The sequence below is a fragment of the Phacochoerus africanus genome, chromosome 1 (genome assembly GCF_016906955.1).
Source record: "Phacochoerus africanus isolate WHEZ1 chromosome 1, ROS_Pafr_v1, whole genome shotgun sequence".
NCBI lineage: Eukaryota > Metazoa > Chordata > Mammalia > Artiodactyla > Suidae > Phacochoerus > Phacochoerus africanus.
The window spans coordinates 107,358,362-107,365,886 of NC_062544.1; the positions used below are offsets into that span (position 1 = coordinate 107,358,362).

A 7,525-nucleotide genomic window follows, 5' to 3' on the forward strand; every position below is an offset into this window, starting at 1 on the left:
CAGTCAATGGAAACTGAGGAAGCCCAGATGTTGGACTTACTGAACAAAGACTTTAAACCAACTATTATACAAACATTCAAAAAAGTTAAGGAAAGTTAAGTATGAGGAAGATATCTCACCAAGTATAAAATTTACTAAAGAAACAAAAAATGTAAAAAATAATCAAGTCAAATTTCTGGAGTTGAAAAGTGTAACAACTGAAACAAAAAAAATTACTAGATAGACTCAACAATATTTGAAATGGCCAAGAAAAATCAGCATTTTGAGATTTGAAGCAGAATGGGAAAAAAATGAGCAAAAATGAAAAGCATATCAGAGACATGCAGGAGAACGTCAATCATACCAAAATACATAATCCAAGTCCCAGAAGGAGAGCATAGACAAAAAAAGGGTGGCAGAAAGAGTATTTTTAAAAATACAGTCAAAATGTCACAAATTTGATGAAAACTTTAACCTATCTATCAAAGCAACCCAATAAACTCCAACTGCAAACTCAGAGGTTCACCACTAGACACATCAGAGTTAAACTGTCAAAAGTCAGAGAAAATCTTGAAAACAGCAAGAGAGAAGCAACCTGTGCAAGAAAGCCTCAATAAGATTAGCTGTTGACTTCTCAAAAAAACATGGAATCAAAAAGGCAGCGTGTTGATATATTCAAAGTACTGGGGAAAAAAAAAAAAACTACTGTCAACTAATTCTATTATCCAGTAAAACCTCCCTGTAGTAATGAAGGAGAAATTAAGACTTTCCCAGATAAACAAAACCAAGAGAATTAATCATTAGCAGATGTACATTACAAGAATGCTAAAGGGAGTCCTCAGGCTGAAATGAAAAGACACTGAATAGGAACTTGGATCCCCATGAAGCTATAATAGCATCAGTAAAAGTAAATATATATGCAAACATATAAGACAGTACAAATGTACTTTTCTTTTCCTATCTGATTTAAAAGACAATTGCTAGAGTTCCTGTCGTGGCGCAGTGGTTAATGAATTCGACTAGGAATCATGAGGTTTCGGGTTCGATTCCTGGCCTTGCTCAGTGAGTTAACGATCCGGTGTTGCCGTGAGCTGTGGTGTGGGTTGCAGATGCAGCTCGCATCCCGCGTTGCTGTGGCTCTGGTGTAGCCCGGTGGCTACAGCTCTGATCAGACCCCTAGCCTGGGAACCTGCACATGCTGCGGGAGCGGCCCAAGAAATGGCAAAAAGACAAAAAAATAAAAGTAAAAATAAATAAAGACAATTGCTGAAGAAATAATTATAAAACTATGTTGATGCATTTATAATGTGTAAAGATGTAATTTGTCTGGCAATAGTAGTACAAAGGAAGGAGGAGGGAATAAAGCTATGTTGAGTTTTGTTCAAAATAATTGTAGGTATGTTGTACTTTTGTATACTATTAAACTTGAGTTGGTATTAATTCAAATTAGACAGTTTTTGGTTTTTTTGGCTGCACCTACAGCACATGGAAGTTCCCAGGCCAGGGACTAAATCCAAGCTGCAGCTGTGACCTACCCCACAGCTCCTTAACCCAATGAGCTGGGCTAGGGACTGAAACTGCACCACTGCAGAAATCCTTAACCTGTTGTGCACAGCAGGAATTCCCACAAACTAGGCAGTTTTAAGTTAAGATATTAATTGTAATTCCCAGGCAATCTCTAAAAAAATAGCCCCAAAATACACTAAAAGAAATATGGGAATTAAAATTATATATGATAAAATATTTAACACAAAAGAAGGCAGTAAAGCAGGAACAGAGGAACAAAAAAGACATCAGACATGCAGAAGAAAAAAAAGTAAAGTGGAGCTGGCTTTTGTAAGATGTCTTCATATCTCTCTTCTGGTTCTACTCTCACAGAGGGGCCAGGAGTATATCAGTAAGGCAGAATTTCTTAGAAAAGTTTTTTTTTTTCCTTTTTGCCTTGCCTGTGGCATGCAGAATTTCCTGCCAGGGATGGAACCTGAACCACAGCAGAAACCTAAGACACAGCAGTGACAACCCCAAATCCTTAACTGCTAGGCTGCCATGGGAGTCTCCGGCTTCCTTTTTATTGTTGTTGTTATTATTATTATTTTATCTTTTTAGGGCCACACCCTGAGGCAAATGGAGGTTCCCAGGCTAGGGTTCCCTATACCACAGCCACAGCAATGCCAGATCTAACACAGCTCATGGCAACACTGGATCCTTAACCTGCTGAGTGAGGCCAGGGGTCAAACCTACATCCTTATGGATGCTAGTCAGATTCATTTCCACTGAGCCATGATGGGAACTCTGAGCCACGACTGGAACTCCATCAAGCTTCCTTTTTATTTTTTTAAAGATGATTTAAATTAATGGAAAGACATCTCACGCTCTTAGATCAGAAAATTTACTATTGTTTACATGGCAATACCTCCAAATTGGTCAATAGATTCAATGTAATCTCTGTCAGAATCCCAGTCGCTTTTTTTTTTTTTTTGCATAAAGTGATAAGCCTATCTTAAAATTCTCAAGAAAATATAAGGGATTCAGAAGAGCCAACTACCCTGAAAGAAGAACAAAGCTGGAGGGTTCATACTTCCTGATTTCCAAGCTTCCTGCAAAATAGAGTAATCAAGAGAGTGTGGTACTGACATACAGATAGACATATAGATCAATGGAATGGAACTAAGAGTTCAGAAATAAATCATTACATTTACAATGAATTGATTTTCTATAAGAATGCCAAGAAAATTCAATGGAGAAAGAATAGCCTTTTCAATAAGTGATGCTCAGACAATTGGATATTCACAAGCAAAAGAATGAAATTGGACTCTTACCTAATACCATATAAAAAAATTAATTCCATGAGTTCCCGTGGTGGCTCAGTGATAATGAAACTGACTAGTGTCCATGAAAATGCAGATTTGATCCCTGGTCTCGCTCAGTGGGTTAAGGATCCAGTGTTGTTGTGAGCTGTGGTGTATGCTACAGACACGGCTCAGATACCACATTGCCGTGGACGTGGTGTAAGCCGGCAGCTGCTGCTCTGATTTGACCCCTAGCCTGGGAACCTCCATATGCCACAAGAATGGACTTAAAAAGCAGAAAAAAAAAAAAAAGAATTAACTCCAAATGAATCACGTATTTAAACATAGTCATTGGGGGTTATGAAAATATTCTAAAAGTAGATAATGGTGATGGTTGTCCATCTCCCTGAATATATTAAAAATCATTGGACATTATACTTTAAATGGGTAAATTTTAGGGTTTGTGAATTAAATCTCCATAAAACTAATTTAAAAAGATTTAAATGAGATTCTAGAGGAAAATTTAGTTGGATATTTCCATAATCTAGAGTCAAAGAAGGCCTTTCTAAGCAAGCATGTTACCAAGTTAAAAAACATGACAAAAATGATTTACAGACTCTATTAAAAATTACTTTTATAATTTCTATATAAAAATACAACTAATAAAATTTTGGAATAAATACCAGGTACAGTGTTAATAATATCCTTAATATATGAGTAGTAGTTGAAATCATTAAGAAAACTACCAATGCCCTAATTAAAGACATAGGTAAACAACATGAACAATTTACAAAATAAGAAACAGAACTGGCCTAATAGGATATAAAATATCCGTCTACCTTGACAGGCAATTATTTAATGCTAATTAAAGCACAATGAAATTCTTCTTCTCAGCCATTAGAGTAGAGAAGGTTCAAAAGAAGCATAATATCCATAGTTGGTGAATATGTGGGAAAATAGGATTCTCATACATTTCTAGTAGGAATGTAACTTGGAATAACTGTAGGGAAGGCAGTTTGGCAACATAAATCACACGTTTAAAAATATGTGAATACTTTGTTTCCTTTCTACAATTATATTCCAAGAAATGGTACAAGAGGTGTTTAAAGTGTGTGGACAGGTTTATATTTTCTTATGAAATCTTGTGAAAATTAAAACCGCCAAAGTGCCTAACAATAGATTCGATTTGGCTTTAAAACTGTTTAGAGGGATTTTAGAGCAGACAATGCTGGTGGTCTACCCAGCAGCTGTTCTCTCTTTCTTCATTCCTAGATTCTATGAAGTCCTAGGACTCAGGAACATCTGACCCCCCTGCCCTACCCCATGCCCTCAGACAGAAGCTGGCTGAACATGGAAGTGGTTCATGGATAAGCATGTCACTCTGTAAGAGTCACTGAAAATGCAAACCATTTTCTGGGGCTTTTGTACAGCTTTTAGAAATATCACCTCTTTTCCTGGCCTTTGTCATACCGGATACGAGGCCTGCAGCTTGGCATACATCTTTACTGTATCTGAAGATAAGCCAATACCAAGGAGGGGCAGTGAAGAGACGATTACGTGGAAATGGAGCCAGACCCACTGAGTTTTTACAGTCCTGAAGCTCCTCTCCTTCCAGATGTTAAACTATGAAGCACTAAATCTATCATCTGAGCTGGATTAAGAGAGGTTTTCTGGAATTTACCATCATAAGCCACATGAAGGTTTACTTCACATTCCCCGACCCCCACATGAAAAAGAAGGATTGTAAATAGAAAATGGCTTTTATTTTCTTCCTCCCTCTGTCTTTATTTTGTTGGGTCTTCTTTCCCCATCCCTAGACATATTAGGCAGGCACCATAGTCTTTTGGATGGGGATAGAATTCAGGGAGTGTGAGCTTGAATTACATTTTTATTCTGACTTCTAACTGAAAGTTAACATAACCTATACCAGGAAATGTTGCGATGGAGGGGTCCCATGGGTTGAAGTCTCCAATGAACCACAACTGCTTCTTGTGAAAGAGTCAGCACTGGATGCTTGCCACAATGCAAGGCATGACCGCCAGCCAAGGTAAGAGAGATCTACTAACACAAATGATACCAGATAAGTGAAAAGTTTTTTGCCCTTTTCCTTACACTCTTCTCTTCCTCTCCTTTGACTACGGAAGGGCCGGAAGATGAGCTGGCAAGAGAGATGGTCATGGTCATTGAATTCCCAATGCTAGAACAGACACTGACTAGTCAGAATGAATGCCTCCCATAAACAAAGACTGCTCTGGACTTGTGGAAGAAAACTGGCCCAACCTCTGACTTCACTCTGTGGCCTATGGATTTTCTTCCTTATGTCTCTAGGTTCACAAATACCAGTTTGCTCTAAGCAAAAGAATTGAGTTGCAGCCTGAGGCACCAGGGATGAAGGATGTTACTTTGGTCACTGACTTTTAAAAAAATTTAAGTACAGTTGATTTACAATGTCATGTTAGTTTCTGGGGTGCAGCAAATATATACACTCTTTTTCACATTCTTTTTCATCATGATTACAGGATATTGAATTCAGTTCCCTGTGCTATACAGTGGGACTTTGTTGTTTATTTATTTTATATATAGTAGTTTGTATCTGCTAATCCAAAACTCCTAATTTATCCCTCTTCCACCCTTTCCCTTTGGGTAACCATAAGTTTGTTTTCTATATCTGTGAGTCTGTTTCTGTTTTGTAGATAAGTTCATTTGTGTTATATTTTAGATTGCACATATAAGTGATTATATGGTATTTGATTTGTCTTTCTCCTTCTGACTTAATATGATAATCTCTAGATCCATTCATGTTGCTACACATAGCATTACTTCATTCTTTTTCATGGCTGAGTAGTATTCCAATGTATATATGTACCACATCTTCTTAATCCATTCATCTGTTGATGGACATTTAGGTTGCATGGCTATTGTAAATAGTGCTGCCGTGAACATGTGGGGTGCATATATCTTTCAAATTAGAATTTTCTCTGGATATACGCCCAGGAGTGGGATTGCTGGATCATACATTAACTCTATTTTTAGTTTTTAAAGGAATCTCCATATTGTTCTTTATAGTGACTGCACCAATTTACATTTCTACCAATAGAGTAGGAGGGTTCCCTTTTCTCCACACCCTCCCCAGCATTTGTTATTTGTAGACTTTTTGATGAGGGTGTAAAGTAGTACCTTATTACAGTTTTAATTTGCATTTTTCTAATAGTTAGTGATGTTGAAAGGAGCCAGGTGGGAGCTCACAGACCAGCCCTGGAGCAGCATGGCTGCCTCAGTGTACAGGCCCAGAGGCTTTTGGTCCAGAGGAGGTCCCACCAGTCCTTGGCCCTTCATTTAATCCTTCATCTAGACCTTCATCATCTGTGTGCTTCCCTGGCCATGGTCCTCTCCTCCATCTCCAACTGTGATGGCCACTGACTCCCGGCCAAGGACTGCCTCTTCGGGCTGTGGCACTTCTGTATAGCCTCCAACCAGACTGGGCCACACTGCCTCTGAGCCTGAGTCAGGCCTATGTACCCTGCCTGGCCTGGGGCATGGTCTTGATCTGCAACAAGGCCATCTTTACCATGGAGGTTACCATATTTTGCCTCCTCATGATGCCCTAGGTGTTCGAGGACCTCCACTCATGGTGCAAGTGAATCATGGGCTCCATCTTCTTCCTTGTCTCTTTCATCCTTTCTTTTGGGGGCTCTTGAGCTCTGTGATCTTTCTCACGATGCAGCTCATGTTTATCAGCCTCACCCTGATGTTCTGGAGTGAGTTCATGGCCTCATTCCTCTTCATCCTGAATGCCATCAGTGACCCCACATCAATATCCATATCAATAGCATCACCCATCCATGGTGTCAGCCTATGAAATTTTAGGCTCTCTTTCAAGGACATCAAGTTCTACCAGATAGTGTGGTCAAGACAGGATACTTCAGGAGTTCCCATCGTGGCACACTGGAAACGGATCTTACTAGGAATCATGAGGTTGTGGGTTCGATCCCTGGCCTTTCTCAGTGGGTTAAAGATCTGCTGTTGCCGTGAGCTGTGGTGTAGGTCACAGACATGGCTGGGATCTGGCATTGCTATGGCTCTGGTGTAGGCCAGCAGCAACAGCTCCGATTGGACCTAGCCTGGGAATCTCCATATGCTGCAGGTGTGGCCCTCAAAAGACAAAAAGACCAAAAAAAAAAAAAAAAAAGGATACTTCCAACATGTGACCTTGGAATTGCTACCTCTTAGCCTTTGCAGTCGCCGGGTAAGTGCCTCAGGGTTAGGGTTAGGTTTAGGGCTAGGGGTACCACTTATTAGGATGTTGATTTTACAAGAAGCAAAATATTTTAAAACCTTTTCATGAATCCATCCTGGGATGGGAATAGTCTTGGAAGTAGGTCAGGTAACTGGTGCCCAGGCTGGCTGTACAGCCAAGTATAGTTCACAACTGTTTATTGACTCTGCTAGGCTATGGACTCTCGGGTCCCTGGGACTTCTGAGTTGCTAAGAATAAAACATTCTTCCAGTGAATGGTGTCCCTTCAGTGCCTAGGACTTTGTTCTACCAGCTCAGAGGGACTTTGTGCAACTTACCTGCTTTAGCTTTGATCACGAGAGGGAGGAAGAGTTCAGATTTCTTAGATATAGTAGGTCTTCAAAACATTTGACTTTATTGAGCCCTGCCCTTTGGGGGACCCGACAACCCCTGGATAACCCCAGCTTTCAGAAGCTGGCTGTCCCCTCTAGAGACTCTCCCTGTGAATCCTGCCTTAAGCC

The 7,525-nt window shown here is 39.8% G+C and overlaps 1 pseudogene; it reads left to right on the forward strand.

The window, feature by feature from the left end:
- The first annotated feature begins 4,790 nt into the window (after positions 1–4,790).
- Positions 4,791–6,750, forward strand: LOC125110484 (voltage-dependent calcium channel gamma-like subunit; annotated as a pseudogene).
- The last annotated feature ends 775 nt before the right edge of the window (positions 6,751–7,525 follow it).